Raw genomic sequence first — 12,728 nt, 5'->3', positions numbered from 1 at the left:
GCAAGAAGTGCATACCAATTACACTGACTTCACACTGTAAATCACAAAATACTTCCATCCAAACGACGGACTTGCGAATATATTGGGGAAGCTTATCCGTATTCGTTACCCGGATGGCTCAAGCGATTAGAGCGCTGGGCTGTCGTTGTGGAAGATGGCGGTTCAAATCTCACTGGTGGCGGAGGGATTTTTTATCGTAACTGGATGTCCGATACCAGTCGACTCAGCTGTTGATGAGTACCTGAGTCAAAACTAGGTAATAACTTACGGCGAGGGCAATGCTGACAACATTGCCTCCTATAGGGCATTGTAATCCTGTAGTGTACCGTTACGGTCTTGAATGAAGTGCTCTAACACACTTTAAGGCCTTGATCCAATATGGATCTGGGCTGGTAATCACGTGGTTGTTTGAAAATCAACTATTAGATAACTAGAGGTAATGATCGATGTTAAGTTGATCTTCAAGGGGCATTTGGAACTTCCAGCGAATGAGGTGCACATCTATACTAGAGCAGGAGAGTGAATCTACTATATCTGAGGGGGTTGTGGATTTCCGAATAATTTCTAGGAAAGAGCTTTACCGATGATGGTGGTAACGATGCAATAATTCCAGAAAACGTCACGAGCGAAGGTAGGAAGAACTGAATCACCACTTGGCACAGTTGGAAACCCTATCCACGAAGTAATAGTTCACCGTGGTCCTGCGGGGATATGGGCGAAGAGGTAGCAATGGTTTTGGAAGGTGGGCAGCTTCTTGTGATTTCCATCTTCATCTATGAAAAAAATAGTCATTACAGAGTACCACACGAGGTCAGTATGATCTGAGTCGCTTCGTCTGGCAGCGCACATTCACAGCAATGTGACAACTCCCCAGTCGGAATATTGGAGTAGAGGAAAATCGCTTCGTGTGCAGGTTTCCTTAGAGTAAAAAGATTCGCGACTAGACCATATGTTTCCTTATGCCTTCGCGACTTTCATAGTGTACATTTATTCTTTCCAGCGTTTTGTTCTCAGAGAGGCCTCGAAAGTTTATCTTGGCTTTTATTTTACCGATTCGAAGTGCGATGGAAGAGTTGGTTGAGTGTCTGATTTTCGATATCGTTGCCCCGAGTTTGAATTCCGCTTGACTACAGCACAACACAGCATTAAAAGTTAAATACGAAAAATAGGCTGCGTGCTTGAATAAGAGACAAACAGAGTTCAAACAAAAATTCCTTAACGAACAATTTTACACTGAACATTAGGGTTGCGTATTTTTCCAAATTACTCGACGCCCTCTTTAGCTTCGAATTCTTCGCTGAAAGTGATAAAGCCTTGCATCAAGTATCTCTTGCCTCCTGCTTTGGTTCTCTTGTTATTCTATTTTTCAGCTCATTTTTGAAAGTCGACCGTTCGTTTCATTGCTTTTTTTATGCAAATTAATGAAAGGCGTAAAAGGCTCAAAATTTACACCTGGAACTTGTTGGGCGATTATGTGAGATTCTTACTGACTAACAGTACCTCCTTTAGATTCCACTCTTCTCGCGAAACTGCCCAAAAACATTGCGTTGAGCTGGATTAATCCTTAACTGCGGTTAATTGCAATTTTCCCAGTTTTTAGTTTTCTTCGAAAATCGTTCTGCATTGGCTTTTAATGGGTAGTGCGCAACGTCTTATTTTCTTGATTCTGAGGCTTAGTCTGAACTCCATAAAATTTTATTCAGTTTAGCCTTTCAAGACTCGAATGCATATCCAAATTACAGTTTCTTTTGTTTTCCATCGCAATTGTCCACATTGGCTTTGTCTAGAGAAGAAGGAAGCTAACTACCCTTGGGGTACGGATATGTTGGGTTTATCTAGGTCCATCAATGTGTATTTGTGTTCTCGAAATCTCTGTGTATCTGTCTGTCTGCGATAGTTCCACAATGACTTCTAACCCGCCCTAATTGTTTACTTATAGGTACGTCTAATTTTTAGCGCTCGGCTGCACGGTATTTAGCGAATCCCCCTACCGTTGACAAATTGTTTCATCTTTCTAGAGTTCAAAGCGGAATCAGTAGCACTGCCATAATGTACTTTTATCGTATCTGCAAAACTATTATAAATCCGTTGTTCGTCCCATAAGCGTTGAAACCGTCGTAACTCGTACAGGAAATTAAACATTCTCCAGAGGATCGTTCTTACCTATGACCTGAGTTTCTGAAGAACATACATAGTCTAGTAAAGTACAACCTCTGACCCTGAGGGGAGACGCGTGGAACGAATTTGATCCACATTAGAGAATGATTTTACATTTTCGAAGTCGTATCTTCATAACTACAATTGACCAATACATCTTACCTGTTCTAGATGCTAATGCTTATACCATAAGTTCGGTCTTGTTTTCGTAGATGTTCAGTTTTAGATATTGTGCCGCTCAATTTTACTTAAAGCTTTCTTTAGGACATCTCCACATGGTGTCAATATCATAAGTGTAGGTCAGCAATTGGGCACGATGTAATACCGAAAGTGGATATCCTTACTTCGAACGTGATGGTAGCGTAGTTTCCCCCGAAACACCTGAAGTCGAGAAGAGCGAAAAACTGACTAAATTGAAGTTCGTTTTCATGTAGATACATTCTAGGTACTGAAGAATAGAAATATATTCCGATTCTTTTGGAGGATCTTTCGAAAAAATGTGCTGTACTCGCTATATAAAGATTTGCGGTAAATCATATAATCACTGACAAAGCTGTCCTCAAAGTCGAATGCCATCATAAATTGAGGAAGCTTACACGGCGTCGAAAGCTAAATACACGGCACTCCACTTCCTCTAGTTGGTTCAAGTGTTTCGATAGTTTCAGTAAAGAAGATTAACGGTCGACCTATTATTTGCAAAGGCGGGCAGCGTGGAAGGTGATGGGGACACTTTATCTTTTGTGGATGCAATAGCTAGTCATATGCAGGTGCGGACTTCTCCTTCAATCAGAAACAAAGTAATATCGGCCATCAATGCACTCAAGCAGGGGTAAGGTCGCTAGGCATGATGGTCTTCCTGCGGAATTGTCCCCTGCAGTCTACGAAAATGACCCTAAAACTTAGGCAATTAGCTTTCATCAGCCAGTTTGAATCGAACGTTTAGCATGTGTCCGGTAAAGACAATTTAGTCGCTGATGCTTTGCCCGGAGATCCCAGATCAGCATCCCATGCGCAATCAATTTTTCGGCAATCGCTGTAGCCTAGAAAGATGACGCAGTTCTTCAGAGCCTGCTGTCGAACTCCAAATACAAGTTCAAGAGGTTCACTATCTTTGGCTCACCTTTGCTTTATCTGTTGGGAGAGGTTCGAACAGGAATCTAAGCCCTCCATTTCGGCCGCTCTTCGTAAGGAAGTGTTTCGCTCTTATGCATCCCGACATTTGGATAACGAACCGGCTAGTCTCCAGCAAGTACTTCTGACCGTCTAGGAATAAGGATGTGAACTCTTGGGTCAGAGAGTGCATCGTATGCTAGAAATGCAAGGTCACTAGGCATACTAGAAACGAATTTTGAGTATTCTCTAAGTCGACAAAGCGCTTCTGTATCATACACCTCGATATTGTAGCCTCTTTCTGAGACTTGCACAGGTACAAGCATGACCACAGGATAATTGAAGAACATTATAGCCCAGTTATGTGATGAAACCCTTTGTTAAGAGTGGATTCCGCGCGTTGGTGCTCTCGCTGTAATCAGCACAGATGAAGGAATGTTGTACGGATCCACTCTCTTCTTCGAGCTCGAAAAGGTCCTAAAGATTAAAGCCAGCGAACAACCGCACACCGCAACATCCGTCATGGCCGCAGGTCTTGCCTTTCGTTCTGTTTGGCCTGCGTACAGTCATCCGCGAGTAGTTTGCTGCAAGCCCTGTTGATCTGGTGCACGGGGAGAACCTACGACTCCCCCAAAGATCTTGTCTTCGACAAGAGAGACAGGCTTGGGAAAACCGGTTACTTGATAGTAGAACCCATCTCGTCATGCATGCGCTCCACACGACTAAAGATCTTGAAATTTGCACAAACGTTTGGTGAGGACTGATGCTACCCAGAAGTCGCTGTATACGAGGGTCCCTTTAAGGTCCTTGAGCATTGGGAAAACGCGTTCGGTCTAGACGTCGGTGGTGAGCCAAAGATGATCTCCTTGAGCAGAAAAGTCCCCCATTTGGCCGTGGCCGAGCAGCCTCGCCACGGGTTCTCTCGCCGAAAAGCCTCGGTTTCAGCTTGGGGTGAAGTGCTGCACACACTAGCAGCTAAGTTTATATGCGGCGTGTCCGTCGGAGCGCCAACAACCGAAAAGAGATCATAAGGGCGGTGGAGAAGCAGGATTCATCGAGTCCAGCTTAACGTCTGGTGTTTAACACGCTTTGCCCGGGGTCCACCAATCCGATATCCCAAAACCCTGTCTGGCGTCCTGGCCTCCGACGTCGCTCCATCTTCGGGCTGGAACATTGTCACCTATACGGATATACACGGTCATGGTATCGCTCATAGATTTCATCGTTATGTAGGCTACTTAATTGTCCATCCTCTTGAAGGCGGGCAAATTTTCTTCGGAAGATTCTTCTCTCGAAGGCGGCTGAGTGTTTGCAATTGTTCTTACTGCATCCAAGTTTCTGAGAAATACATGAGGACTGGAAAGAGTGAAAAGTGCAGAATATGATGTGCTTCAATGGTCCACGACATCCTTTCTCAAATACCTCAATTACGTTCATTACGTTTGTTTGCTCGCTCAGAGGCCAAAACATCAGTTTTAATTTGATTGATAATGGAAAGCGTCGATCAATTTGTCTATCCTGATACCGTTATTTCTGCTGACAGTAGTACTGAGCTGTATGACATATTAATAGTGCTTGATCTACTTTTACACTTTGGTGTTTTTATATGGGAAAACCACATGGAAAATGACGGCCAGTGTTACTGGAAGGATCCAAGTCTTCGGTAAAATCTGTCTCGTCGCATCATCGAGGTACTCTGCGCTAATACAATCCGGAATGAAGAAGTTTTTCTGTGTATGGACCAGGTATTGGTAGACCAGGCAATCGGAAGGCGCCATAAGCATATGGTAGAAAAGACTTGGGTAAATTCTTCGTAAATATAACTTTTTGGAAGTTTTAGAACAAGTACCTGAGCTGTGTATGTCGCAGACAAGTTTCTACGTGAATTACCCATAAGGTCGTTAACAATATTAGGCAAGGTGCGTAATTCAAAGAAACACAGTGTCTAATTAAAAGAAAGACCCAGTCGATCAGTGGATTATGTGTAGCAGGTCCGGAAGGGAACGGAACAGAATTTCATGGTTAATTGACCCAAGGAGACCAGATCATCATTTAGTTACAACGTCGATTACTGTACTTTATTATGCAGAATTCGGGAGCAGGGAAGGGCGAATCATGGGTTGGAGCTGCTTTCAAGTGTTAGTGGAATTAAACTGTCAGAATTCGTTATGTAATTCTACCCTTATAGTTGGCAATATTCATTACAAATAACTCTTTCGCATTGTGGTTTCTTTGCTCATCTGAAGAGTTTTAAAATCACACAGAGTTAAGGAGTGCGTTGAATAAATGACTAAGTTTAACGTTGCCACCCCTATTTGATTGCCTAAATATTATAAAGAACACCTGGTATGGAAAGAAGAGATATGTAGAGATTCGTCATCTCCCATTTCGATCTTGATGAACAAACTACTGCGTTTTCAATTTTTTCACTATAAATTTTATAAAGTCTGAAAACTTAAAACTTTATTCTAGCCAAACTTCAACCTCGCAAATGCCTGGATATCAGCTTGCCTCCATTATAAGACCCGGAACTTCATTTAGTTAAGCGAACATTGCTTGAGATCCCGCTGCTGTCTGCATTTTCTTAAAAACAATGAATTTATACTCCAATCTTCAACTGAAACTCACTCCTTCGATCAACTTCTGCTCTGAATCTAGGCGCCAAAAACCATTTTGCCGGTATGTCATTTGAAAAATAATAAAATATCTTGAAAGTTTCTATTATCTTATCGCCAACAATCGTCTAAAGATTGTCGAATTGTCAAATAAGTTACTTTTCTCATGCGCTCCGTTCTTCTTTATATATACGATGTGAACACCCTTTTCAGCAGTTTCGGCACTTTACTCAAGATGCCAGTTTCTTATTATTAGTCACATTATCCTTTCCAGCTTTATCTGATATCATCAAACATATTCTTCTAGGAACATAAACATTGACGAATAAAAATTCTATTAAGGCAAATAGCTCCTAGAAATTTTAATAAAACCCATCAAGAGAAAGTTTCAGAATCTTTTCTCAGGACAATAACGTACAATATGTATACCATTAGATACATCCGAGTTATGTACGTTATAAGCTACGGATGTAAACACAATACAAGTATCAAGTGTATGGACTGAGGAAGGACCAGAAAAGAACGACTTCGTTTTCCCAGCTCACTCAATATAAATATAGTTACTGAGGAATTTTCATTCACCTCCTACGAAAGGGAGATGACGGGAGCAACTTGGCAATCTCACAGAGAAAAAGGAGAATTCCACGCGAATTAGATCTCGCTTCGCTTGGTTCATGAACGGGAAGATACTGTCTGCCGGCTTGTTTACCTTAGGTTGTATAAGTGACGTGTAAGTGTATTCAAGCCGGGATTGCTTCCTGTATTGAGTTTGGAAGAATACAGGAAAAAAATCTACTGAGTAAACTCTCTTACTCCGGGCTACGGGTACGTTACTTCAGTTAGTTTTTTGGATTCTCTACTGTTGCTTTTGAGTTCGTCTATGTTTCTTGCATCCTTTGTGTTTACTCTATTCATATATCGTAACCGTCGTGTTTACCGAAAGACCATTCGATCGATATGTAATAGTCATCTCCCCCCACTTCCTTGCTAATACAGTTGGGGGAACATCAGTAGTTTGGACGAGGTTATTCTAGGCATGCATATACATAGTACAACAAGAACATACGTATGAAAGTTCCCACTGTATCTTTCGCGTCTAAAACGCTCCGGCTTTTGTGAATAGGACGGGAAAGAAGCCGAAACGCTTTAGTGAACAGCTGAAAAGGATATCTAACAAGTTTCACATTGTAAATCTTTTTGGTGCAACCGTAAGCCAGGAGATTGGTCTGTATCCTATTGTACATGATTTCGAAATATTCTCATCGTATGAACGTTTAGATTTTATCTGAATTGGAAAAAGGTACATCCTGAATTAAACCTAAAATATTCAATGGACCGTGAAGATTATTTTATAAGATTCGAAATTTTGTGGGATATGGTGAAAATCTCAGGTTCCCGTAGGGCTTGAGTAACTACCATGAATGCGTTAAATTTTCGATAATTGAGGAAGTGCAGATGTAATTATTTACAGAAAGTTTTAACGTACGAAAAAAGGAAGCAAGTAGTTTTCGAAGTGCAAATTTGCCAATCGGCAGAACTCAACTGACCATAATTGGTAAATATGCACTGGCCTGATTATTTCAGCTGGTGATTCCAGAAGGAGTTGCAAATATAAAATAGCAAATGTGTGAAGTGATTTTCCCCACAACCGGTAACATGCACTCAGCATTTTCTAGAACAAATATGCTGAATTGAATGAATTTCTCTGATCACTTCATCAAGTTTATTGCTACCTGTACCAAGGTATGTTCGCATTCGCATGAAAGGGTTGAAAAATGTGAAGCTAAGAATGGAGATCATTCCACCTTATTTTCATATGCTCTGCCTGCTTACCAACTTATATGGAAAACTGAAGTCAAATGCGGTATGCCAGATTGACGTCGGTATGCAAATTCCACCTTTTAGTGCCAAAAAGCATTAAAACTCCCAAGGTGAACCAAACGTTAAATATTTACCTCACAAATTCCACCGAATTTCCAGGATCGGTTGATCTTGCTTCCAGTAATAGCTGCTAACTTTAAGGACTGCTTCTAAAGGTAATTTGCAATCAGATTTTGACATATGATTGTCAATTTAATTTCAATGGAGAATAATAATAATAAATTCTCTTAAGGGAAGTTTCACTGCGTCCTAGAAGAACAATTGTGCCCCTTTTCCTGGTGATAGTGCATCTGTTAACTATAGTATGTCAAGCGAGTCTATAATCTACAGGAATTTTAATATATTTCCTACTAGTTCCTTGTAGTTCATCTCAGCATCTGGTATTAGGTATTCTGCTAGATGCCTCAACCTACCTTGCAGAAGTATCGGACACTGCCCCAGGACATATATGGAGGTTTCTTCACTTTTCACACAGAACTTGCCAACAGAGTCCGTTTATATTCCTAGCTTCTCCAAGTGTGATAATTTAGTCGAAAGGACCAGTGAGTATTCTCACTATAACCAGGGGGTTTCCTGTCAGTTAAAAGAATCCTTTGAGCGCTTGGGTTAAAATTCCTCATAAGCAGCCTGGTTCGTCCAGCATCGTTCCCTAAGCCGTCTGTCTTTATTTTTCGCTGTTGCAATGAACCCGTTTCTGATTCCACTGAAGGCTTACTGTCTGTGTAGAGTCGTCCGCTATCTCATTGCCTTCTATTCCAATATGGTCTCGAACCCAGAGTGTCCAGACCTTATTCAGTGAGCCGAGTGTTTTCAATCTCTTAAGGCCAATGTTATCAGGCTTCCGTAATTGTACCAGGTATTTAGGTGCTGGTTTAAGCCGTAAGTCATTGCCACCGTCTATCAGTTTGCCTTGTTGATTCAGCGTGTTTAAAATTTCGTATCGAAGTTGAATCTCGATGTCATGCTATCCGTTGATGTCAGCAGTTCCGGAATACCGTCTAGAAGGAATATCAATTTTCCATCAATTTAGCTGGCACTCCTCGCTGATATTCCTGGACATTCTAAAGATCGCCCTCTTTAACTGAGAAGAGTGTAATTCCGGAAGGACTTCTATAAAGCCGTTGGGCATGTCCTTATTTCCCCACTGATAATCACGCAATCCAGTTTTTGAAGTTTGTGTGTATCCCACTCTGTTGTGCGGACTTCAGTTCTTGCTACCCAGATTATCGCCCCATACGCAATCATTGGCCTTACTACTGCAGTATATATATCCAAAGTAGTATTTTCGGGTGTATCCCCATGTTTTTTCCGTTATGAGCCTGCAAGTCATCTGAGCCCATGTGGCTTTTTGACATATGTTTTTAACATGCGTCTTCCAGACTAATTTTTGGTCTAGTGTAATTTCCAAATATTAAGCGTCTGTTTTTCGTTTCACCGTCATATCCCATAGCCTAATCGCTCTCAGGTTATCAAGCTTACACTTTCTAGTAAATAGTACTATCGTGGCTTTGATTGCATTGGTGCGCGACCCCGCCTTCCCGCATCAGGTACTAGCAATTCTTAGCTCGGTTTGGCTTCCGTCACATCAAACAATGTCATCAACATAACCAGGAATTTGTATTTCAGTGCTTGTTAGCTCTCCTAAGAGTTCATTAGAACGCTATTTCTAATAGAGTTGTCTATGTCCTTCTCCATCGTTTTGAGTACAATGGATGGTCTGGATGGATGGATGGATTAGGGTGAAAAACATCCTTTTTATCCGCTTTCGGAATGAAGACCACTTTTGGTTTGGTTATGAGCTTTTATAATTTGCGAAGTACTGGGCGTAAAGCCACAGGTGAAGCGTAGTGGCAGTCAATATCGATATGGAAAAAGAAAAATATGAATATTTTGATTCCCGGATAGAAAGGTAGATGAATATATACCAAACATGAGAGAATTATAGTTTCATCGCGCTAAATCACTTCACAGTAGTGGGGGTGACCTCTGCCGAGTTGATAGTCCGCGATCGCGTTAGAGGTGCTAATTCTCTTAATTGCCTTTGGTAAATTTGATCATAAAGGAGCAAAATAGACGTAGAAAAATAGTACATGAATTGTTTTCTTATATTATCACTTTATACAGATTGTACGTTGTGCTCCCGTAGCACTTTTCTTGATAATTGCATTGACGAGAATCCAGGTCCGCCTTCTGCACGCCGCCCTTACATACCGTAATAAGGTTGTATTATTTTCAAATCTCCAAGGGTCTGTGGCATCTATTAGTAGCTGTGTTGCATGTTCCTGAACTCTGCTAGTAAGAAGCTTCGAAAAGCATTACTAACATAGTCGTCTGTATTTGCAGCCTAATTTCACCCACCCAGGCTGCAAGTTGTACGCCTTCTAGAGAAGAGGCAGGAGAGCAGCATAATATCGATGTGGACTAATTGGCCCGAAGCCGAGGTTAGCACTGGCCAGTTCGCCACGGAGGTAAAGCCCAACCCAGTGCTAATTATAATTAGCAAACAATACCGGATCTTTTGACGCTGGCTTGATTCTCTGGGGAGTACCCCCTCAGGCACGAGGCGGATGTTGTTTGGGTGAGACCTTACTGCTAGGACTCTTGAATGAAAATGTGTCACGGAAATGGCGATGAGGGAAGAGTTCGTAGCTTTTAACATAAGATTCAGACCAACGTGCCAGCCTAAGGGCTACGAAGGAATGGCGAGTTCAGAAGACTTCTCACCTAGCGGCTATCAACATAGTGATTCGTGTTCGAAGTGGAGTACATTCTTCTTCTGCGCTCTGGCTATGGGGGTGGGGCTGGAGGTCCTGCACTTAATACTATTGTAAGCCATTTTTGCTTTCATAAATCAAATGGTGGCGAAAAAGGAAAAACCGTCTTTCATTTCGACCGTTGAAATACTGGGAACCAAGGTACCTAATTTTACCAATTTTGATGAAGACTTTAATGTATGGGTGGAGTGCGGACATTGCGGAACTGCCGCAAGAGTGTTATCAGTTCTATTGATTCGCATTGCGTTCAAATTACAACTGGGAGGAGGTACCTATTAACTCAAAGGAGATTGCAGGGTGCGATTAATAAAAGTAAAGCTCATTGCTTGCAGGAGCTAATCAGAGGATAGTGGATAAGGATCTACGGTGGCATGGGTACAAATTATCATCATCAATGGCGCAACAACCGGTATTCGGTCAAGACCTGCCTTAATAATGAACTCCAGATATCCTGATTTTGCGCCGAGGTCCACCAATTCAATATCCCTAAAAGCTGTGTGGCGTCCTGGCCCACGCCATCGTTTTATTTCAGGCAGGGCTTGCCGCCTGTTTTTTTTTCTACCATATAGATATTGCCCTTATAGGCTTCTCGGGCTGGATCATCTTCATCCTCACAGATAAAATAGGTTCATTTTATCCTCACAGATAAAATGAACCTATTGGGCCGGATTTTATCCACAACTTGATGGTCATGGTATCGCCCATAGATTTCGTCGTTGTGTAGGCTACGGAACCTTCCATCCCCATGTAGGGGGCCAAAAATTCTTCGGAGGGTTCTTCCCTCGAATGCGGTCAAGAGTTGGCATTTGTTTTTGCTAAGAACCCAAGTTTCCGGGGAATTCATGAGGACTGGCAAGATCATTGACTTGTACAATGACAGCTTTGACCCCATAGTAGGACGTTTCGAACGGAACAGTTTTTGTAAGCTGAAATAGGATCTCTTCTTCTATACTTGTTAGTGGCAGTATTTATGCGTCGTCTTCAGTTGCCGGGACCTCCAACTCGCGGAAGTTCTGGTTGTTGAGCAGTTCATCAAAATGCTCAACCCATAGCTCCAATATTCCCATGCTGTCAGAAATCAGACCTTCCTCTTTGTCTCGGCAGGATGAGCGTCGAGGTGTGTAAGGTTTCATCCTGCTGACTTGTTGGTAAGACTTCTGCGCCTGGTCCGGTTGCTCCCTGTATTTTTCCAGCTCACAGACTTGTTGGTTCTCCTTTTTCCATCTGTGAAGTCGCTTCTTCGCTCGCCAGAGTTCGTGATGAGTTTCTGCGCGTGCCCGAGTTCTTTGAGAATGCAACATTACTCGGTATGCAGCATTTCTCCGTTCCATTGCTAGTTTGTGTGTTATGGATGGCTATTTTGTGGGTGGCTTCAGTGTTAACTTTCACCTGATTGCTGGGTGGTGTTGCTATTCAATCTCGGAGTCTATATTGACCCCTCCATATGTTCTGACATTCATCAAGGTTGAGAGGCGGCCGCGTTCGATCAGCACGTGTTCAATTTGGTTGAAAGTGGTCCCGTCTGGAGGGGCCCAAGTTTATTTGTGGACCGCTTTCCGGGCAGACCAGGTGCTTCTAACAACTATTTCGTGTGATACTGCTAACTGAATAATCCGCAATCCGTATTTTGATGTAAGCTATGGGAACCAACTATAATATATGATGGATAGACTCTTCTCCAGGAAACCGGTCCCTGTCTAACGCATTTCCTGCAACGCTGTTACTTCAGCCCTATATTGTGGCAGGATGTCGGCTAGCTGCTTGGCAGCTCCATATCTGTACAGGAAGCGTACGTTCCATGAGAAAATGCGCAAATCGTTATTCGTTGTATAGTCAGTCCAGCTCGAGGCTCCTTTTTTGGTTTCGTACCGGATTTTTTTCCATGTAGGGTTGTCAGCCCTACCCAACCCCCAACCTGGAGGACCAGTTGGTTCAATTTGTCCCATTTTTAGGCGCGGGGGACTCACCTTTATCCTTTTCAGTCTGCAGTCTTCCGTTAAGAAAGAACTTCCATCAGTCACCACGTGGAGGTGGAGAGCTGTTGGTGTTGGTTCCGCAGGCGTTTCCCAGGTTTTGTGCTCCATCGTGGGTACCAATTTACGCTTCGCCCTGGGATCTATCCTACCCTTGATTATAAATTAACTACCCGCAAAAGTGAGCACTTTGAAAACCCTGTTTACTTGGATGTCGA

General features: G+C 42.4%; 1 protein-coding gene across 11 annotated transcripts in view; it reads left to right on the top strand.

Moving 5' to 3' along the window:
* The window catches only part of LOC119656080 (CUGBP Elav-like family member 2), a 417,181-nt gene that overhangs the window by 275,690 nt on the left and 128,763 nt on the right, over window positions 1–12,728 (top strand). The gene's annotated exons all lie outside the window — the stretch shown is intronic.

This window comes from Hermetia illucens, chromosome 1 (assembly GCF_905115235.1).
Source record: "Hermetia illucens chromosome 1, iHerIll2.2.curated.20191125, whole genome shotgun sequence".
In the NCBI taxonomy this organism is placed as follows: domain Eukaryota; kingdom Metazoa; phylum Arthropoda; class Insecta; order Diptera; family Stratiomyidae; genus Hermetia; species Hermetia illucens.
The sequence above is the reverse complement of the archived record's forward strand: the minus strand, read 5'-3'. Positions and strand labels throughout refer to the sequence as shown.